Below are 23,805 nucleotides of genomic sequence, written 5' to 3' on the forward strand. Positions count from 1 at the left end.
TAACAATCTCCTCTTCTCCCCTTCCCTTATTGCCTGCATGGGCAATGGCTAGTAGAGTAGTTAATTAGTTTCAGGGGTTCTTTTGTGGGCTCGGGGGTAAATACTTTTAAATATATATATACATGTATATATATATCTGTGTGTGTGTGCACACACACACACATTTTTACTTCCTTATTACAGTATTTCACTGGGTACCCAGTCCTTCACTTGGACCCGTAGGTTCCTAATGAACCGTGGAGTTCTAGATGGATAGCAATCTCCTCTTCTCCCTTTCCCTTTTTATCTACATAGGCAATAATTTTAAAGTAGTTCGGTTTTTTTGAAGTTTTGGTGTGTGGGAAGGGACAAAGGGCAGAATATATACTTTTGAAAACTGTATATACAGTGTTTGTTACTATATTGTGTTATTCCATTTTGTACCGCGTCCCTTACTTGGACGTGTGGGTACCTAATGAGACGTGGAGGTCCGGTTGTATGAAAATCTCCTCTTGTCCCCTTTCCTTATTGCCTCTGTGGGCAATAGTTTAGAGTAGTTTTAGGTTAATTTTTTACTCTACCGCTCCCTCCCTTGAGAGGGTGGGGATATATACTCTTTTCAATGTATATGAATGTTTTTGTTCCTTTTTTCTGTTACTTCATTTTGTACCTAGGTCTCCATGGATATTTAGGTACATGATGAAAATTAAGGTTCATTCTATGAAGAAAATCTCCTCTTGGCCCCTTCCCTTGTTGCCTATCTGGGCAATGACTAGTGGTGTAGTTGTTTAGATGGGTTTTTTTTTTGGCAGGGTGATGGGGGATTTCTGGGTTTACGGTTTTAAAAATGTATATAAATGTCTGCTGCATGTTTTTTGTTTGCTTTTTTGTTTTTGTGGCTTGCTGTTTTACTTCAACCAGGTTTGTTTGTTGGTTTGTTTGTTGGTTTGGATTTGTAGATCTCAAATGTAGTGCAGAGGCCCAGATCCGGAGACATGATAAACCTTTTCTCCCTTCCCTTATAGCCTGTGCACAATTGTAGGACTTGGTTTCTGTTTTTTGTTTTAGAGGTTATTAATGGGGAATGGGCTTATTAGATAAGATAGGTGGTTTTTTTAAATGTATATAAATGTTTCTGCCTCTTTTTGGTGTTCATTTCGTTTTGAATCTAGTGCTTCTCATGACTATTTAGGTACTTCATGAAAGTTGCGATTGATTCTATGAACAATCTCCCCTACTCCCCTTCCCTCATTGCCTGGTGGGCAGTGGTAGAAGAATAGATGTTTCGTTTCTTTTTTTGGAGGGGTGGGGGGTGGGGGAAGTGTGTGTGTGTGTGTGTGTGTGTGTGTGTGTGTGTGTGTGTGTGAATTTTTTAATGTATATAAATGTTTGCTACATTTTGTGTGTTATTTCACTTAGTAACCAGTCCTTTGCTGGGACTTGTAAGTACATAATGAAACACGGAGGTCCATACGTATGATAAATCTCCTCTGCTTCCCTTCCCTCACTGCCTGCATTGGCAATAGTTTTATAATTTGGGGTGTTTTTTTTTAGGGGGAGAGATAATTTGGGTGGGTAGTGGGGAAAGGATAAGGATAGCGTACAAACTTTTAAAAAATGTATATAAATGTTTTCGTATTAATTGATTTTGTACCTACTCTTAGCATGGATGTATAGGTACTGAATGAAAATCGAGGATCAGTGTATGACAAATCTCCCCTTCTCCCCTTTCCCTTATTGCCTGTGTTGGCAATAGTGAGTAGAATAGTTGTGTATTGTTTATTTACTTGGCTTTTTTTTTTTTTGGAGGGGTTTCTATTTTTGGTAGGGGAATATTCTTAATACATATGAATATATTTCCTTTCATTTTGTATTTAGTTCTTCGCATGGCTATCTATGTAGGGACCTAAAGGAAATTGAGTTTCATAAATTGACAGTTCACTTCTTCCTTCCCCACATATTTCCTCATTTATCAGTGGCTAGTATAGTTGTTGTTCTGTGCTTATTTTGTTTTATTCTCTAGGAAATATGCCTTTAAAAGTATAAATATATTTATGCGCATATCTAATCTGCTTCCCTCTTTTTTTTTTCATTATTTTTTGTTAATACTTAGTCCCTTGCAGGGCTGTGCATGGATCTAACAAAAATAAAGTCCCACCAGATCCCTGTCCTGTGACTTGAGAGGCTTTGGGGTGGTGTAACTAATGGCTAACAAATGTACAGCAAATAAGATGGGAGCAGACACTTGGACATTGTTGAGTTGTGAAAGCTAATCAGGGTCAGCATTTCTTACATTGATTCAAACTGAAGGAAAGGGTGAGACGGGACCTGTACTGTGGAAATTCCAGAAAGGCAAGAGGATCATACTAAGTAAAAAGTGTGTTTAACGTTCATTGCTGATTAATCTTTTAGTAACTGGTAAGCCAGTAAAAGTGCTGCCTAGAACTCATTTGAAGACCCTTGAGAGTAGCTTCTTTTGGGGGCTGGAATTCTGATTTATCTACAGAAGTCTCTTGCAGTTCTATAGATAGCATATTCTCGTGTAGCCAATAAAAATTATTTTGACTTTTGGAATGAACTTTTTGAGTTATTGCCATGGTTCTAGTGAATAACAACATGGGCCCAAAAATCATTCCCTTAAGAATTGGGGGGCTAGCCCTCCTGTCTTTCAACACCCATCTATGGGAGGGCAAGTTGGTCCTTTCTTACCCAGAGCTCTTCTGTGTGGCTGCATCTCTCCCTTCCCTTCTCCATTAGCTGGACCATTCTTCTCCTCCTTCTTCTTCTTCTTCTTCTTCTTCTTCTTCTTCTTCTTCTTCTTCTTCTTCTTCTCCTTCTTCTTCTTCTTCTCCTCCTCCTCCTCCCCCTCCCCCTCCCCCTCCTCCCCCTCCCCCTCCTCCCCCTCCCCCTCCCCCTCCCCCTCCTCCTCCTCCTCCTCCCCCTCCCTCTCCTCCTCCTCCAGTATTAGATGTTATACTCAAGTACACTTAAACATGTAAGCCGGTGTTGCCTCATCAGCTCTATGTTTTTGCATGCATTTCATATATCCAGATGTGTGTGTTCGCTTTCTTGAATCATATTGACTCTTCATCCACCACATGGTAAGTGTTAGGACTCCACATTTGTCTGTATCAAAGAAAATGCATGTGTAAAATCCCTCACTCCCTCCCTACCTCTCTTTCTTTCCTCCTTGTTTTTTTTCCTTCAAGCTTCTGAGCAATCTTTGTTTCTAATGCTGAAGGTTTGCTATATTATTTTGTTCTATTATATATATTTTTTAGAAACGTTGCTAGATAGGACTCCTAGAACATTTGCGAAGAGATGTCATTTACCATATCAAACTCTCAGGTCCTAGTGTTGAAATATTAGCCTGTACTTTGCTTATTTATACCTGCTGCTGTAGAAAAAACAAAAGTTTGTTCATGACACATGTAATTATGATCATAAATAAGAGAGAAAGGGACACCTTTTTGAAATTAGTCATGGTAGTCATTAGTGATATCTCTGAGCAGTTCTTAATTTGAAATACTTCAAAGAAGTAAAGGTCATGGATTAGCTGAATGAAATGCTCCAGAAGTTGCGCTGTATAAACCATCAGTACAATAATACACTTGTGTATGTATGTGTGTGTGTGTGTGTGTGTGTGTGTGTATATATATATATATATATATATATATATATATATATATATGAAATGAGAATTACAGCATAATTGGAGCATTTGCATTAATGAGCAAACTCACGCTGAGACGAACTTAGTCTCCTAGCCGTCTTGATTAAACCCAAGTGTTCCACGTTGCTATGAAGAGTAGTAGTCTCTTTCAAACACTTTGAAAAGTAATTATTTGGAAACTTGTAAAACTATTACGTTTTTGTATTTAGACACCTATACGGATCTTCACTTCTTTGAATCTGAGCTTGTGGGTGGAATTCTAAATTTGTATCATAACCTGTCTTTTGTGGAAAATTTTGAAAACAGTATGTGTAATATAATATATATGCAAATTGTGTTGTGTCACTTGTAAAGGGAAAAGGCTTATTTTTCTTTATACTTCTGATAACTTGTTTTGCATATGACCAGCACTGACTGAAAGGCATGTGTAATTGCAAACACTGTTGCTTTTTCTTTTTTGTGAAATGAAAATAAAGTATTTAAATATAAATACTGTGTGGACTATTTGGATAAATAAATTGTATATATAAAGTGGTACATCTTCTCAGATTATATACTCTACAAGGGTAATGACTGTATTCACTGTATTGCATTATTTGTTTTTTACCCCACTAGTACCCCAGTATCTCTACTGCCTGTAACTCAAGGTTTCTCAGGCTCACACTGTTTGATATCTGGGGCTCTCCCGTGCATTCTGTGATGACTAGCAGCATCCTTGGCCTCTAATGCAAGTAGCAAATATGGGCTAATGGAACTTCCCCCACCCCCAGTGTGACAACGAAAAATGTCTTAAGACATTGCCAAATTTCTCCTGTGATGGGGTGGGGTGGGGATTAAAACTTTCAGTGGATGCATGGAGAAGGGGGCTCAGTAATAGTTATATGAACTGTAGGGCAAGTATTTACTTTTTAGACTGAATTGCTTCCTATAAACACCCAGTACCAGTTGATACAGTAATAATTCAGTACCTAAATCAGAATGAGACATGTAACTACTTATGCCAGTGAAACCAAGGAACACTTACTATCTGAAGGTGAAAGGACACTAAATGTTATCAAAGGACACCCCTTGCTTTGATTTACATGTAATTGGAGTGGGAGTGCACAGCTGTTATCAAGGGACACTGCGATAGTTATGTTCCTGGTCATGTCTACAAAAGGAGTTTCTCTGTTCTAACCCCATGAGTAATCTTGAGAATTGAGAATTTCTTAGGCTTCCAGATATGAGAACTAGAACCAATATTCTCTTCCAGTAATTGTTAGGGCTTAAAGTTGGGCATTTTAGAGCAAATACAGTGTCTCTTAATCCCTTTACCCAAAAACCTGTTTCTGGGGACACAAAGAAACCTTGAAGCCATACCTTCTTACAATCTCCTATGGTGATCATTAATATATTGGAGAATCAACAAAGTGAAGGCAACCCACTGAATGGAGAAGATATTTGCAAGTGATCTGTTTAGAGGTTAATATCCAAAATATATGAATAACTTCTACAACTCTACACTAGAAAACCAAATAATCTGATTAAAATGGGCAGGAGACCTGAATAGACGTTTTTCTAAAGAAGACCCGATAGCTAGCCAACAGATACATGAAAAGATGATCAACGTCACTCATCATCAGAGAAATGCAAATAAAAACCACAATGAGATATCACCTTACACCTGTCAGAATGGCTAATATCAAAAAAAAAAACAGGAAATACCAAGCGTTGACAAGGATGTGGAGAAAAAGGAACCCTCATGCACTGTTGGGGATGTAAATTAATACAGCCACTATGGAAAACAGTATGGAGGTTCCTCACAAAATGAAAAATAGAATTACCGTATGATCCAGCAATTCCACTACTGGATATTTATCCAAAGACAATGAAAACAATAATTTGAAAAGATATACACATCCCTATCTCTATTGCAGCATTATTTGCAACAGCCAAGACATGGAAGGAACCAAAGTATCCCCTTGATAGATGAATGGATAAAGCTGTGGTATGAACGTTATTCAGGCATAAAAAAAGAATGAGATCTTTCCACTTGTAACACAATAACCTAGAGGTTATTGTGCTAAGTGAAATAAGACTGAGAAATACCATGTGATTTTGCTTATAGGTGGAGTCTAGAAAACAAAGCAAAAACACACCCATAAACACAGAGAACAAACTGGTTGGTGGTTGCCAGAGGGGAGAGAGGTAGGGGCATGGGCAAAATGGGTGAAGAGGAGTGGGAAGTACAGGTTTTCAGTTACAGAATGAATAAGTCATGGGGATGAGCGATATAGCATAAAGAATACAGTAAATGGTATTGTAATAATGTTGTAGGGTGACAGGTGGTAGCTAAACTTGTGAGCATATGTATGGAGCGGTTCAATCACTATGTTGTACACCAGAAACTAATGTAGTATTGTGTTGTCAACTAAACTTCAATAGGTAATAGTAATGTACTGGGGTAATGTTCTTAGGAATTTTGATTTTGATCAAATCTTCTGGTTACATTTTTTGTACTTTTTTATTCATGGATATCTGCAGTAAACAGTTGAACTAAAACCCATTATAAACGTAGAGAAGAGGGGCGACTGAGTGGCTCAGTCGGTTGAGCATCTGACTTTGGTTTAGATCATGATCTTGCTGTTTGTGGAATTGGGTCCTGTGTTGGGCTCTGTGCTAAGAACTCAGAGCCTGGAGACTGCTTCGGATTCTCTGTCTCCCTCTCTCTCTGCCCCTCGCCCAGTCACTCTCTTTCTCTCTCAAAAATAAATACACATTAAAAAAAAAAACTTTATTTTTCAAAATCATTTTTAGAATCCATGCACAGGAGAGTTTGATTTGGTTATATTTTCTTTTTGCTTTACTTCAATTCATACCATAAAGCCCTACACACCTCCTGCAACACACACACACACACACACACACACACACACACACACATACACACACACACTCAAGCATCTAGTGCTTCCTAAAACTTGTGAGTTGAACAATTGACTTACATGCTATACAGGAGTGTTATTACCAGAGAGCAAAAACATACTTTAAAATCATCATCACAGCCTACCTTCTATAGTCAATAATTAGTGATATGTTTCCAATGCTTTCTGCTTGTTCTTCATTTTTACTATGTACTTCATTTTCTTATGGATGGCCATCCAATCGATTATGTGATTGTGATTTCTATTGTTGGCTGAGCTGAATTATAATCAGGACTTTTGCTTATACATCTAAAAACTTTTATTCTTACTATGCCGCTCATTTTTTTTGAAGGAAGAATGTAATGTAACATAGTAAAATAACCAAATAGAGTGGTGAAAGTAGATGACGTTGCCATAGTTGAACTGTTGAGCAGGCCACACCAGGAGGCAATAGATTCAAAGAAGTCAGGGACAGACAAGAAGCCATGTCACCTTAGGAAAGGCTTATTTATAAAGGGGACTCGGCGTGTTGCTTATTCACATGCCATTTGTATAGAAGCCAAGTGTGGGAAACAAGAAGCCCTTTTGTTCCATGTTTTCTCATGCTGCTCATCTATGTGAACATAGCCCATGTGATCCTTGGTTGCTTCATCAGGATTGTACATTGGCTGCCCTGGTATTTATGGCTGAGTATATCTTCATTTACTTTGCCTCCTAGCCTTTTGTGATTTTTAACTTGACCAAATGCTTGGAATGTTAGTATTTTTACATGGTAGCAAAAGGCAATGATTTCTAGAAATTTAAATATTTGAAATGCTATGGAACATAGACTGGCATCAATCAGGACTGGAACTGGTTCCTGGTACAGTGATTTTCCACTTGTCTCTTAATTCCTATTAGCCTCAGTTGTCTCCATTAATAAAACAGAGATACTGCCTACCTTGTGAGGTTGTTAGCATTAAATAAAATATCTATAGGGTGTCTCTGTGGCTCAGTGGGTTAAGCGTCCAACTCTTGGTTTCGGCTCAGGTCACGACCTTACAGTTCTGGAGTTCGAGCCCTGTGTCACGCTCCGTGCTGAGAGATTCTCTCTCTCTCTCTCTCTCTCTCTCTCTCTCTCCCCCCCCCTTCCTTGCTTGTGATTTCTCTCTCTCAAAATAAATAAATAAGTAAACTTAAAAAAATAAATAAATAAAATATCTATGAATTACCTAGTACAATGCCTGTAAATATAGCAGTGACATGGTAAATACCACTGCCATTGTTAAAACTGCCTGCTGTTTTCTGGGGTGTATGGATGTTAACACCATCAGTTACAGATGGAAATGAGTTTTTTAATTGAATATGGTTATATAACTTGCCAGTTAGGAAATTAGGGAAATACTTTCAGTCTAATCCTCTTTGTAAATTTAAGCCTTAAATATGCAGATTTAATTTGAGAGTTATTGTAGTACATTAGAAAAAGGATGAAGTTATATAGATTTCACTGAATTTGGTTAATTATAAATAAGTATGAAATAAAATCTTGATTATTGCCTAATGCAGTGGTGGTAATGACACCTATTTTGCAATAATAACATCAGGTACAGGTATACAGGAAATAGATCTGGTACTTCGTATATGCTCGTAAATACTCCTTTTTTTCCTTTCAATAATTTATTTGCCTTCAGTATGCAAAACAATCAAGCATGTACGAGTGTCCATTCTACCTAGAAAATATTGTGTACAACTTTGGGCATGGCAGAGAAATTGGCCAAATGTGTTAAGATCTCTCTTAGTGCTAGAAAGAACTTTCCATATGATACAGTCTAATTGCCTAATTTTACTGATAATGTAAAGGAACTCAGAAGCTCTGCCTTAGCTATGACCCCCAAATATAACATTATATGTTAAATTTGTATATGTGTTTGTATTAGAAAAAGTTTGTGTCGCCTTTGAGACAAAGGATGTGCAAATGCCTACAGGATACTATTTCCTTGGAAATAAGAATATTAGAATTTACTGTTGAAAGAGGTGTTTCATTTTAACATAGAGTGTGGAGCTAAAACTATCCTAATATTTTAACTTTAAACTCAATAATGTGAACAATCTACCATGATTTCAAAAGAGTAGATATATGGTATATTATCATATGCCCTTTTTTGTCTGTTTGAACTAAGTGGGTACAAGAAAGTAACCTCTCTCGGGTGGAAGATGCTAATGTCAGGGAGGTTCAGAAAGACTTCTCTCCCCGCCAAGGGAAATATCAGGGAAGAGGAAGGGGTGGTTAAAACAGTGGTGAGGTGCCAAGTGCTGTAATGGTTGATAGCTTCACCAACTACAGGTAGAAGATGAGGATGAACCATTTTCCTAAAGTAGTTTGAAGTCAGCCTGAGATGGGCCTTTTGTCCTTGAGTGGGCTGTAGAATCCTTGACTGTGGGTGCTGACTGCTGTCTTTCTTATGTTTCTACAGACTCCCTGTTGCCAGAAGGTCAGGAACTTAAGGAAGTTTACAGTCGTGGGAAGAGACAATATTAAAACACAGTTTTAAAACCATCCACTTGACATATTTAGTCTTTACTGGGAATTGGGTAGGGGGAAATAACCTGGATGTCAGTTGACCTTCCTCTGCCCTGCATCCATGCCCATGGTCTCTTTTCTGCCTTGAGAAAACCTGGGCTTAGAACCTAATACCTCTTTAAGATTCCTTCCCACAAACTCACTATAGCCAAAGCATTACTGAACAATGCAGATTTTCCCTAGGATTCTATAGGGGAGAATCTCTCACATGCCACAACAAACAGCTTCATCATCACTTGATATTTCTCTTCTCCAGAGCCTCTCCTTTACCCTGTTGTTTCTGTGGGATCTTTTCACTTCCTGTAATCATCCAAAACATGCATGCACACAGCCACACAGATACACACACGTGCACCTTGCTGACTGCTCACTCTTACTCCTAGACATCTCCTTGAACTTGAAATGTCTCTCCTCCGTGGCATTGCACTTTGGCCGCCTCACCCAGATGCACATGGCCAAGTGCGTCAGGAGCTCAAGGAAACTAATGGCCTGCAGTTAGCAGCTGGTCCCTTGATTTAGTGGACCCGTACAGACGGCTTTTTGCTATTTGGACATACTCCTTGGAATCTTATCCCTTACTCAAAGCAGCTTATCAACTCTTTATTTCAAACAAGCACATTGTTCTCATAAAAAGAAACTTTATCTCTCTCTTTTGACTGGCAACCAATTTCTTCCTGTTTTTCTAAGCTAATATGAAAATTGGCTTATAATATCTGAGCACGTCCTGACTTTGGGTGAGAGAAAGCAGCCATAAGTTGAACTGGTAGAAGAAGGAAGCCAGGCCATGTTTCTCAAATGTTTTTTATGGCCCATTCACTCAATAAATATTTGTAATCATCCACTATGCACCAGGCCTTGTGCTAGGTGGGTACATGATGCCTGACTCTAATGTGAGCAGCTGGCTGCAGCTGGGAGAATGCCACCTGGACTTTATAAACACTGGCTGCGTGGTGGGTGGTAAATAGTTGAGGGCAGTTGGGTTCATGAGGAACAGAAGTGAAGGGCGTCCCCTGGGAGGTTTTAAGCTACGATGTAGGTAGTTCTGCAGCCACCTCAGAAACAGCAAGCACCTGGAGTGGAAGGGGGTGGGGATGGGGGTGGGGACACTGGCTCCCCAGCCAGAATTCCCCCTCCGCTCCTGTGGGTGTGTGGTGCAATGTGAAAAACGGAGGCCTCTCCCCAGATGCTGCATGAGTGCCCACACGTCCCGCCTCATGTCACTGATTGGGAACCAAAGACACTTGATTCGCACTGAGGAACCACACAGGTATTCATTCCTGAGGGTGTTCCAAGTGAATGACAAGAGGCTGGAAGTTAATTGCCTGTTTCAGTTTCACTCCAGGTTTCCCTTAAGTTCTAATTAGCAATAAATGAGCTTGGCTCACCTCAGCCTACGTTGTGAGAATGCTTCCTTGTCTGAGTTGCTCAGGGTAGCCAGGCGAGAACAAGGAGAGTGTTTCAAGATAGACTTCTAAATCAGGGAGTCTCGATTACACCACAGTTCAATAAAAGGGAGAGGGCTTGTAGCTGCCTGCACGTTGAAAACTTACAGGTGAAGTCACAGAGTATGATTAATTAAACACGCCACACAGGAGACACGCTGATTGTCTGCTTGGCTTCAGATGACAGGCACCGCGCCCCCTGTATTTCTGTCAGTGTCATCTAGCCTCAGGAATTCTAGCGGCAGTTCTGATCTTTGACCTCTCTGAGGTCCTTACCTTAAATTAAGAACAGTCTGCAGAGGTCTTTTATTTATTTATTTATTTATTTATTTATTTATTTATTTAACCAATGAGAACAAGCTTTCGGATGCAGCTACCAGGATTACCTAGTTAATAATAGTAATGTGATGGGTGGCCGTGGAGATGCCAGGGGGACCACTGAGGTGAGCTCTCACCTCCAAGGACAGAAGATTCGGTGAAGTCCAGGAGAAGCTGACAGGTGTGCTGGGTCCTCAGCTGCTAGAGGGAATGCTTAATTCAATTCGGAACAGACCTCCCAAGTGACCTTTCCAAACCTTGTTTTTTGTGCTAATCCACAAAGGGTGGCGATTCACTGAGGAACTGCACAAAATACGGAATGCTTCACAAGTTTGTGTGTTATCTTTGCTGAGGGGCCATGCTAATCTTTTCTGTATCGTTCCAGTTTTAGTGTCTGTGCTGCCCAAGCGAGCATGGCAGAAGTCTTAGAACTTGTGATGCAGTGCCAGCAGTAAGTGGGTGAAAAAGTCTGGTGGCTTCTGTCCTTGCCCAGTGCTCACCAGGAATGAACAAAAGCAGGTAAGAAGACTTGTTTGCTCTGAGATGGCTTAGAATCCATGCAGCCCATGTGGAAGGAGTCTGAGTTGTACAGACACTAGGGAAATTTGAGTCAATCATAACAAATCCTGGAAAATGTGCTCCTGTGAGAGGACATGAAAGAAAAAATGTTTCATGAGGACTGGCCAAAAATGGAAATGCTTTTCTCTGTTTGAAAGAGATGCTTAGCTAGCTCTAAGGATTTCCTACCTGCCTTCAAGGTGGCCAAAGCTGTTATCTGATTTATGTAGCCCAGAAATCTCCAGTAGCCAAGAAATGAGTTGGGCTGTCCGAGTAGGACTTGCTCCAGCAGGAGCCCTGGTAGGTGGTGCTTTCCCAGGACAGCCAGATTCCATCTGAGAGGAGGCAGTGCATGGACTTGGGTGGAGGCTACCCCCTCCCACAGGTGGGAAAGTGCTGCCAGGTCTCTGCAGGCAAGGAGTCTTCTCTAGGATCTGTGAAATAAAGGTTCTTGTGGGTTAGGCAAGAAGAGTGTGGTCCTCAGAGGTGTTCCTTGGTTGCCTTGCTGATGGTTGTCCTGGGTTAGCCCATCAGCCTGCTCAATCCGTACTGAGGCTGATGTACTGTTTGCCATTAAATGTGGCTCCAAAGGACATCATACTGAGTATACAGAAGAGAACTTCAGCTCAGGGTCCTCAGCCTACAGCTGCTCTGGGAAAATATCCTCTCTCAATCCCTACCAGACCAGCTCTGCAAATAGTTGGTAGAAAAACAGAAGATACATTTAGACAAGACTAGTAAGAAGGATGGGTATTTGAAAGTATTGGGCATTGGACTTCTATTGGAGAAGGCAGTCTGGCAAACATGACCTGTGTAACTCCTGTGTAACCTTTTGTAGCTCCACTCTTCACAAGGGTTTGTTCAAGGTCATGATGTTTTGAGGCAGGTGCTTCATGATTTAGAATCCTAAGCTTATTGATGCTCCATACACTCTAGTAGTCCACTTGTGCAGACTCTCCTAGGAGAGTAAGAAGCATTCCTGGGGCAGGGTAGACTCTCCCTTGCTTTATGCAGGCCAGCCAGTGGCTGGGGATGGGGTGGAGAGAGACAGGTCGATCAAATCTTGTAACATCTCAAGTGGATGGTGCTACTCAGTTCCCCAAATCCTTGCATATAACTCTTCTCTCCTTTCCTACTCTGGATAAGAAATAATTTCTGGCCCTAGCAAAATAGTAGAAGCAGAAGATATCACAAGAAAAGAAAAATACAAATCAATATCCTTTATAAATAGAGATGCACAAATCAACTAAATACACAAACTGAATCCAACAATATATATAAAGTATTATCCATTATGACCGAGTGGAATTTATTCCAGGAACACAAGGTTGGTTTGACGTCCAAAAATTAATGTGATACATCATATCAATAACACATAATAGAAAATAAAAACCACATGACCATCTCACCAGATGCAGAAAGAAACACTTGACAAAAACCAACACACTTTCATGATAAAACAATAAAGTAAGATGAAAGGAGAACTTCCTGAACTGCTAAAGGGCATCAATGAATAACACATTTAGTGGTAAAAGACTGAAAGATTTTCTCCTACAATCAGGAACAAGACAATGATATCTACTCTCACTACTTCTGTGCAATATCATACTGCAGGTTCTAGCTGGGGAAATTAGGCAAAAACAAAATAAAACAAAACAAACAAAACAATAATAAAAGGCATCCAGATTAAAAAGGAATAACTAAAACTATCTCTATTTGTATATGAAATGATCTTATACATAGAAAATGCTAAAGTACCAAAAAAAAATGTATTAGAGCTAAGAAATGAACATAAAGGTTACAGAAGACAAGATCAATGTACAAAAGTCAGTTGTGTTTCTAAACAATAACAATGAATAAGCCAAAAATGAAATTAAGACACGAGTTTCATATACAATGGCATCCAAACGTTAAAAGACTCAGGGATAGATTTAACCAAAAAAGTTCAAGATTTGTACACTTAAAACTATAAAACATTGCTAAAAGAAATTAAAGTAGACCTTAATAAATAGAAAGATCCCATGTTCGTGGGATCACTGAAACACTTAAAATTGTTAAGGTGTCAATAGTCTTCAGGGCACCTGGGTGGCTTAGTTGGTTAAGCATCTGACTTTGACTCAGGTCATGATCTGATAGTTCGTGACTTCGAGCCCCAAGTCAGACTCTGTGCTGGGTTCTGTGCTGACAGCTTGGAGCCTGGAGCCTGGAGCGTGCTTAGGATTCTGTGTCTCCCTCTCTCTCTTCTCCTCCCCAACTCATGCTCTGTCTCTCTCTCTGTCTCTTAAAAATGAATAAATATTAAAAATTTTTTTTTCAAGTGATGTCAATACTTTTCAAACTTATTTAGAGATTCAGCACAATTTATATCAGAATCCCAGCTGCCTTCTTTGTAGGAGCTGATGACCAGATCCCAAAATTCCACGAAAACTCAAGGAACCCAGAATAGCCAAAACAATCTTGAAAGGAAAAAAAAGTTGGAGGACTCATACAACACAATTTCAAAACCTTCTACAAGGTGACAAGAGTTAAGACAGTGTGGTACAGGCATAAGGACAGACATATAGATCAATGGGATAGAATTGAGAGTCCAGAAATAAACCTATATACTTATGGTGAGTTGGTTTTTGACAAGGGCACCAAGACAATTCAATGGGGAAAAATAATCTCTTCAACAGATAGTGCTGGGACCACTAGAAATCCATATGTAAAAGAATGAATTTGAACCACTACCTCATACCATATACAAAAATCAACAATTAATTAAAATGGATCTAAATGTAAGGACTAAATGTATTAAACTCTTCGAAGAAAAACAGCTGTAAATCTTCATGACCTTGAATTAGGTAATGGCTTTTAAGATATGACACCAGAAGCACAGGCAACAAAAGGGAAAATAAATCTGAGTTGATCAGAATTTAAAACTTTTGTGCACCAAAGGACACTCAAGAAAATAAAGAGATACACCAAAGAATGGCACAAAATATTTTCAAATCATATATCTGATAAGAGCTTGGTATCCAGAATATACAAAGAATTCATATAATTTAACAATAAAAAGACAACCCACTTAAAAAGTGTGTAAAGGGGGGTGCCTGGGTGGCTCAGTTGGTTGTCTGACTCTTGGTTTGGTCTCAGGGCATGATCTCATGGTTTGTGGGTTCTAGCCCCTCATGGGGCTCCATGCTAACAGCACAGAGCCTGCTTGGGATTCTCTCTCTCTCTCTCTCTCTCTCTCTCTCTGTCTCTCCCTCTGTCCTGCTCACACACACATTCTCTCTCAAGATAAATAAATAAACTTAAAAAAATAATAAATTTAAAAGACGGAGAAAAATTCTGAATAGACATTTCTCCAAAGGAGATACATAGTCAGCAAGCACATGAAAAGATACTCAACATCATTAATTACCAAAAAATGCAAATCAAAACTCTTTCATATTCACTTCACACTTATGAGGAGAGTTATACTCTAAAATATGGAAAATAATAAGTGTTGGTGAGGATATAGAAAAATTGGAACTCTCATACATGACTGGTGGGAATGTAAAATATAGAGGTCAGTTTAGCTTTTCCTCAAAGGGTTAAACATAGAGTTACTGTAAGACCCAGCAATTTCACTTTCAGATGCCCCAGAATTCAAAACAATGTTTATACAAAAATTTGTAGATGCATATGTGGATGTTCATAGCAACATTATTCATAGTAGCTAACAAGCAGAAACAACCCAAATGTCCACTAATTAATGCATAGGTTACTAAGGAAAGCAGTATATTCATTCAAAGAGTAATATGGACCTGTAAAAACGAAGTAATGATACATGCTACAACATGGATAAAGCTTGGAAACATGATACTAAGCAAAACGTGGGAGGAGAGAAATCTCATTGAGAAGGCCCAACAATTCAACTATTGTCTTCTTTCCTTCACTCTTCTGATCCTGGACAGCTAGTGCTGGGAATCTGAATGATGTGCTACGTCATATCTGTGAACCACAAATGCCCAACATTGCTTCAACAGCCTTTCTTAGAGAACTTGGTACTTAAGCTTATGGTTGAGTTATGTACCTCTCTACCCCTTTCACTGTAGCTCAGTCAAGGTTGATTGGACTAGGAATGAACATGTGGCATAGAGGAAACAAATCACAATTTGGGTAGATCCAGTCAAGTTCTCCAAACTTCACAACATTGGGGCTTGGAGGGACTCAATTCATTAATTCACAGTGACTGGCTGGATTTATGAAGCTGATTTTTAAGGCATACTCTGCTGCAATGGTAGAGTGACCAATTCCTTCTGGTTTTCCTGAGACTTCTATGGTTTTAACACTTCCCTGGTTTTAACACAGGTATTTTCATGGTGCTGTTTTTGATTTTAGTGAGGGATAAATTTCTTAGAAAACATTCATGTGATAAAGCACAAATTAGCACAGTAGAAGCTACATCTGTATTTTAGTATATGCCAGTTTCAGGCAAACAGTTTGTCTTTTCAGGCAAACTGTTTCTAGGGCAGTTTGTCACCCTAGAAGGGCACCATTGTAGAGCACGTATACACACTTGTGCAGAAATAGACAAGGGAAGCAGAGATATGAAAGCAGAGATGTAGACGTACAGGGTCAGTCAGTGAAATCAGTGAGAACTGCTGCCTTGATTCCTGATGATTTTCCAGTTCCTTCCTCTACTCACCTATTCATCCATTTATTGGACCAAAGTTTATTGAACATTCACCCTGTTTTAGGCAATTTGGTATGGCCAGAGATGGCCTTGAGGTCTGGGTTTACTTCCCACTTTTGGATTTTCCAAGATATCTAAAACCCTTTCAATAAACTCCATTTTATGTTCAGTAGGTCTCTATTCCTTGCAAGCAAAGTATCCTTAAAATACTTGTCTGCTAAAATGATAGAGGGGACAGGGAAGAGGGCAAGAAAAGGGTGTTTCAGCCTAAAAATTCTGCAACTTTGCATCAATGTGTACACTCCCCTGTTTATGGTATATGCCAACCGGTGTCTTCCTGCAAGACCAAGTTTGGGAACAGTGACACCCATAGATCTTAATGGCTGCCAACAGGAAAGCTAAGTGGACATTTTGGACATGTGCCTTGGATGAAGAAAACTTCCAGGGTTGTTCTAAAAGTTCTCCAGTAAGTCCTGGATTTTCACGCTAGACCAGTGACTTTGAAATGTTTTTTACTTCTACCCAGAGAAAGACATATAGTAAATATAGCAGATATCACTATGGGTTATTCTGTAGCAATTAAAAGGAATGGACCAGAGTATAGATAATATATATATAATATATGTATATATATTATATACATATATATAATGTATAATGTATATACATATATTATATATATATTATATATAATATATATATAACAAAAACATTTATGTTTTTATATATAATATATATAATATATATTATATATAATATATATAACAAAAACATTTATGTGGGGGAACAAGGAGGTAAGTGAAAGTGGAGGATGGGGAATTAAGAGAAATAAAACAAGAGATAGAGCTTCTGCTGACCAATGAGAGGATATGAAATAAACTAATTCGTGTAATTTAGATTTTTTAAAATACATTTTACATTGTAACCCAATACAGATATGTGTATGTTTAGCTGTAATGGATGTTTCACAAATCATTATTTACCTTCATTATGTTCAATATTCCCTACTTTGGTCTTCTTTGATTTTTTAAAATCTTAGTCACAACCCCTAAATTGTTTTCACACCTTGCTAATGAGATAGGACCTGTAGTTGGAGAACTGCACCGCACCTCAGTGAAAAGCACACTGCTCAACACTCTGTGTCTGACAAAGGCTCCAGAACCATTTAAGCACAGATGTTTTTGCAAAGAAAGGAAACAGTTTGCCTCGTTTCCATTTTTTACAGATACATTTTGGATTCAGTTCTATTTCTGTTTGAAGTTTAGAAGTACAATGTTGCAGGCAAAAAATGGTTCCCCCAGAGAAGTCCATGTCCTAATCTTAGGAAACTTTGTATTTGTTACCTTATATGGCAGAGGAGAATTAAATTTGCAGATAGCATTAAGGTTGTCAATAGCCAACGTTAAAATTGGGAGACTATCCTGTGTTATCTAGTTGCGCCCGATGGAGTCACAAAGGTCCTTAAAAGTGGAAAAGGTATGGCACCTGGTGGCTCAGTCAGTTAGGCTCCTGACTTTGACTCAGGTCATGACCTCATAGTTTGTGAGGTCAAGCACTACATTGGGCTTGGGGCTCACCGATGTCAGTGCAGAGCCTGCTTCATATCCTCTGTCCCCCTCTCTCTGTCACTCCCCTGCTTGCACTCTTTCAAAAATAAATAAGAAAACATTAAACAGTGGAAAAGGGGACAGATCAGAAAGATGCAATGTGAACAGGACTCCACTTGTTTTTGCTGCATTGGAAGATGGAAGAAGAGAGCCACCAGCCAAGGAGTGTGGGCTGTGGGTTGACTCTAGAAGCTGGGGGGAAAAACAAAACTAACAAACAACAACAACAACAACAACAACAACAACAACAACAAACAAACAAGGACATGAATCTTACCTAGAGCCTAAAGAAAGGAATTCAGCCTTACCAATGCTTTGATTTTAGCTGGTGAAACCAAATCAAACTTCTGGCCTACAGAACTGTAAGACAATAGTTTTGTATGTTTAAGCCACTAAAATTTGTGGCAATGTGTTACAGCAACAGATGCAAAATAATTTATGAGTACAGTTAGAGAAGCTGGATCTATTCGATTGCTAAGAAACTGGTAACTACAAATCCCATAATTCTAACCTCTGAGGAAGGAGCTCTAAGCTTCAGATAAGTTTTACAAATGCAAGCAGAGTTGCTTGGCAACAAGAAAAATAAACAGTTTCAAGAGAAACCCACAGGAGATTGGAATCGCCAACGTCTTCCTGACTGTGTCTCTTGGTACAAACTTCTGCTTTTTATATGCTTTTAACTACTTTTAAAAATCCAGGGAGCGATTCAAAAGACATGTACAGATCATGATAATTTTTTCAAATATGGGAATTAATGGGGTGGTAAAAATTGAAGAAACAATGGCTCCTGGGGAATCCTTGAGTACTCTAAATCAGCAGATTTATATCTAAACCAGCAGTTACTAATGTCTTTTGGGTCACAGATTCACTTGAAATTTCTTTTTAGAAAAATGTGCATATATACCTATACATATTTTGCATTTGTTTTACTGATGTTACAGCCATCTTAATCTTTATAAGCCCAAGCTCACAATCAGCTTGTCTAAATAGGTATTTTCATGATATTGCATTTGATTTTAGTGAGGGATAAATTTCTTAGGAATCATGCATGTGATTGAGCACACATTAGCACATTAGAAGTAATACCTGTATTCTAGTTAACTATGAGAGACTATATTTTTTTCAAAGGCTCTTTGTTTTTGTGGTCAGTAGTTTCCAGATCTAATACTTCATTGGGAAAGGATGTGGACTCTCAAATACTACAACTGTGAGTGCTGTGGGAGTGATTTTGTCAGCTGCAAGGCTCTGAAGTATCACTTTCAACAGAAGCATTTTGGAAAAGTTCACTATGAAAAATTTGGCCAAGAAGTCCTGAGGGAGAAGCTCCAAGATCACAGTAAGGTACAAGTGGGAAAAAGTAGGGGAAAACTTGGGGTTTTCCCCCACTTTTTCTAAAAAAAAACCACTGCTTTTTATTTGTTGTTTTTGGGTATTAATTCTCTTCATGGAGATTAATTAACAAGAAAGTAGAAATTATAACAAAACTTCAGGTCCTAGGCCACCTGGTGGGATGAAGTAGTTAAAACGGCATGTCTCAGTCCTGCTATAAAGGATCTGTCTCGTAGGGCTGCTGTTAGGGACACTCAGCAGAGTTCACTGGACACGAGTGTTGTATCCAGGGCAGCTGCTACTGCTGGAATTACTTTTCCAAAATGCTTATGTAGTGACAGGATTCTCACAATCCTAGACTTTTTACTTTTTTTTTTTTTTTTTTAAGTTTCTTTCTTTTGAGAGAGAGAGAGAAAGCATGAGCAGGGGAGGGGCAGAGAGAGAGGGAGAGAGATACCTCACAAACTGTGAGATCATGACCTGAGCCGAAACCGAGAGTTGGCTGCTTAACTGACCGAGCCACCCAGGCACCCCTAGAATTTTTACTTTTAATGGAAGCTTAGAGGTAGATAAATATACTTTCCCTCCTTCCTCCACCTCATTTTACAAATGAGGGAACAAAGCCCCGATTAGGTTAAATGATTTTTCTAAAGCCTCCAGAGAGAATAAAAAGAGCCGGGATTTTATTCTTCTGATTTTATAAAACAAAACCTGGTGATATATATATATATATACACATATATATATATGTATGTATATATATATATATGTATATATATATATATATATCTCATGTATATATATACATACATATATATATACATATATATATACATATATATATACACATACATATATGTATGTATATATATAGCAGATAGATATATCTTTTTTTCCCAGCACTGTAGTTCTCATGGTTCATCCATTAATCTACAGTAGTTTTCTATCTATATCAAAAGAACTAATGGGCTTTGCTATGTTTTGAAAACACAGAATGAGAATCTCTGTGCTCATGAGTGGGAGCATTTAGTGAGAAGCCAAATCAAGTCCAGCAGATCTTTCAAAGAGCTCTTATAATTCCTATGTTATGTGTTTACTTTTTCTCAGTCTTTACATGACAGGTCAGCCATGGAGACACAGAAGCTCAATTGGGAAAATCTAGAAGAAAGGAATATAAAGCATATGGCTGCAGAAATATCAAAAACCTGCAGGATGTGTTCTAGGCACTTTGGAACCATCCTTAGTCGGGAGAAGCATGAAATACAAGAACATCACTTCACAGCCAGAAAAAGAGGTAAAAGAGAAGCCTGACTCTTTCTCTCTGTGTATATTTACGCAACATAGAAACCATATTTTGATTTTCCCTCAGTGCAAGGCTTTAGGGGTTGTTTCCAGGAATAGGTAATAGAGAACGATAGAGGATGAAACCAGATGTGGCTTGAGACTATCCTCTCTTGGAGTGGCAGGGACGAAGTAAAATTTTGCAAAGCCAAATCTGAAGAAGAAGCTGGGAAACCAAAGTGTCATTCAAAGAGACAACACAGTTCATGCAATTCTATGGGCTTTCAGTCAAAAGTGGGACAGCATCAGGAATTCAGGTGGGAGTCGGGTAATGGTCTATCCATGTCAAAAATAGCCACAAAACTAAGCTTTACACCTTTTCCTCTCATGTTTGTGGTCTGTGCTCTAAACTAATTTGTGGTTGCTGGTCTATGAAAGAATTTTAATCAATATAAATTTTTTCAGGAAATAATAATTGATTCTGGATACAGAGAGTCACTGGAAAGTAATCATTTTGTGATGAACTTCCCCTAGCGTAGTATATAAGTTGGATATTATGTTTCAAGCAAAAGAATCAAAGTTTCAAAAAAAAAAACCCCACATAATCTGTTAACTTGGCATAATTGATAAAACTTAAACAAGAGACTATGTATCCCTTGAGTGTTGATATAAAGTCTCTTGTTACTGATTATTTCTGAGTATGTTCTGATTTCCATTATGATTTCTTCTGTGATACATGATTTATTTAAAATATGTGGTTCTTAAAATTTCTTAAAGCAAGGAGTATTTTTAGTTATTTTGTTACTGACTTCTCATTTAGTTGCATGGTGGCCAGAGAATGTAATCTGTGGGACATTAGTTGTCTGAAATGTGCTGAGTTTTATCTATAGCCGAGTATATATTCAATTCTTTCTTGTTAACTTTATTTATTTATTTTGAGACAGAGACATAGCGAGGGGGGTGGGGTGGGGGAAGAGGGAGAATTCCAAGAGGGTTCTGCACTGACAGTACCAACTTGGGGCTCAGTCTCATGAACTGCAAGATCATGACCTCAGCCAAAACTAAGAGTTGTATGCTTGACCAACAGAGCCACCCTGGCGCCCTGAGTGTGTATTCAATTCTTGTGAATGTTCCATATGTGTTTGAAAAAGAAAGTCCAGTTGAAAGTTCATTCCAGAGAGAATTAGTGAATTCTTTAAGGCACTTGAGCCCTTTTCTAGCCAGAGGCCACTCTAAAATGAATTCTCGGGGTGCTAGGGTGGGTCAGTCGGTTAAGCCTCTGACTTTGGCTGAGATCATGATGTCTCAATTTGTGGGTTTGAGCCCCATGTCAGGCTCTGTGCTGACAGCTCAGAGCCTGGTGCCTGCTTCAGATTCTGTGTCTCCTTTTTCTCTCTGCCCTTCCCCTTCTCATGCTCTGTCTCTATCTCTCTCTCAAAAGTAAAAAAATAAACATTAAAAAAATATTTTAATGAATTCTCAGTGATAATATGAATTTATTGTATAAACCTGAATGAGGGCCACTTTGTGACTGCAGATACTTAGGGATTGTTTTCCTGATCCTTCCAATGCAAAAGTTATGAAAATTTCTTTGCTGTTGAAGGGGATCAGGATATGCCAACCCTAATTATGCCAATTTGGTGTATTGATTATTTGGAGCCAAGGCAGTTGAGAAACAGTAGATACAAGAACTCCCTGCTCTCCTCCTTTCTGCCTAAAAGCAAGCCATAAATTCTCTCTCTCTCCTGTACTGAGATGAAGAGAGTAGCCTTTATCACTGATAACCTAGAGCCGGCACATGAGTGTTTCCAAACAAACCTTAATAGTTTTCTTAATAGTTAATAGAACTTAATAGCTCCCCCTGTGTATTTCCTAGTCACCTTCCCACAATTTATTGGCCTTCAAAGCTCCTGACTCCCTTCCTTCTGTCTACTCACTTCTCCACAACATATTATATTTTAAGTGGCATACAAACCCCCAAGTCTCACTGCTACTTTGAATTTTCATTTCTTTTCTGTAAAGAGACCTATGCACATTAAAAAAATATATTAGCATCAGTAAAATTTGAATGCCTCTTCTCCTGTTAATCTGCTTTTCTCAGTTTAGTTCACATGCTCCATTCGTTGAACCTAGCAATTCAGTTATTCACTTCCTTCTCGTGAAGGATGTGGTTAGTCTTGTCAGCTCTTCTGGCTCAAAACACACACCTACGATGTCCCCATTTAAAAAAAAAAGTACTATCTCCTGATTTTTAGGTGTTGGCTCAGTTTTTTCTTTTTGAAAACACTGTGCAGGCCAAACCAAACATTCTGTAGGCAGAATATAGCCTCTGGACTGATGGTTTGAGACCTTTAATAGATGGTTTAACTTGGAATTCTGTGCCTTGGGGTCATTTTGTTGAAACTCGTTAACATATATGTTTTTCACTTAGGAACTTAAAATGATTGAGGAAAGTGGAGCAAAGATTTTTTTCCTCATACAAGAATGTCTGAATATCTGTTCAGCCATTTCTCTATAGAGACCTAGGGTTCAATGTCAGCTAAGTCTGGTGGGAGTGAAGTTTGCTGTTCACCTGATGCTCTACCAGCAGTCAGTTTCCCTGTTATTACAACTAGATAGTCCTGGTGATTGACTAGATGTAATTTACATATAAAATTAGATTCTTGCCTTAGACACACACATCTTTTTCTGTACAGTGAATATCAAATACTGGCCATTTCTCTATGCAGCCCAAATGTCTACAGGATTTTCACCTCATAATATGTTGGAGTGTAAAAGTCCCCAAGAGCTACAGAGATTTGCAGATAAAAATATCCGCCCTGCCTCTGGTCATCTGAGCACTGCATGTGTGGCTGAAATTGGGGCCCTGTTCAAGCTGATCCAGGATTGCTTTCCGGTGCCGGCCTCCCGAGTGATCCAGGTAATCTGAGCCAGGCCACACAGCCCTAAGGAAGCCATTCCTTCCTCATGGAGGCAATGAACGTCAACCGGGCAAGGCCACATGTTCAAAGGCCAGTGTTGCCTTCTGCATGGGGTGACACAGCTCGCAAGGAGCTCTTTGAAATGCCAGGGCAGGCTTCAGGCTGGTGGAGCAGGCACTCAACCATGCGACAGCTGGAGTCCATTAAGGTTGGCAATTTTTGCCCAAGGGATGAAAGTACCTTTACATTGGCAAGACCAAAGAATTGGCTTACACTTGACTGATATTTGTAAATGCTTAAGGGAATTTCAGGCAAAGGAGGTGAGCCTGTCCCCCAGGGCCCTGTTTCATGCTTGAGCAATCTGCCTGTGGAAGTAATTAGGTGCTGCGCTGATGGGCTCCCTGTCAACTTAAAGACAACTCGCTGAGTCCAGGAACAGTTGTCCAGAGAGCACAGAAAATTTCCTTGAAGAAAAATGGCCTGAACACAGGAAAGGAATCCAAATAGCAATGATGGTATGATTTCCCTCCCGTTCCGTTATTATTATTTTTACCATTAATACTGTCGCTGA

General features: G+C 39.0%; 1 protein-coding gene, 1 long non-coding RNA gene and 1 other non-coding gene across 6 annotated transcripts in view; 1 reads left to right on the forward strand and 2 right to left on the reverse strand.

The window, feature by feature from the left end:
- Positions 1-11,379, forward strand: part of LOC122223115 (leucyl and cystinyl aminopeptidase) — a 101,203-nt gene extending 89,824 nt beyond the window's left edge. For 2 of the 3 annotated variants that reach the window (XR_006204056.1, XR_006204055.1), the window contains exon 18: positions 9,009-9,091. The gene's annotated coding sequence lies outside the window, so the exon portion shown is untranslated. Of the gene's footprint in view, positions 1-9,008; positions 9,092-11,260 lie in introns of those variants that run through there. The other variant, XR_006204057.1, reaches the window with a different exon arrangement.
- On the reverse strand, positions 10,913-18,106 carry LOC122223133. Of its 2 annotated transcripts, none has more exons than XR_006204063.1 (3): positions 18,012-18,106; positions 11,623-12,594; positions 10,913-11,516 (listed from the first exon to the last, which is right to left on the reverse strand). It is a non-coding gene; the product is annotated as an uncharacterized LOC122223133 (long non-coding RNA). The 2 variants fall into 2 exon arrangements; XR_006204068.1 differs by having other exon boundaries at positions 17,981-18,106.
- Positions 11,184-11,290, reverse strand: LOC122202617. Its single transcript, XR_006194771.1, has one exon. It is a non-coding gene; the product is annotated as a U6 spliceosomal RNA (small nuclear RNA).
- Positions 18,107-23,805: the final 5,699 nt, after the last annotated feature.

This window comes from Panthera leo, chromosome A1 (genome assembly GCF_018350215.1).
Source record: "Panthera leo isolate Ple1 chromosome A1, P.leo_Ple1_pat1.1, whole genome shotgun sequence".
NCBI classification, from domain to species: Eukaryota; Metazoa; Chordata; class Mammalia; order Carnivora; family Felidae; genus Panthera; species Panthera leo.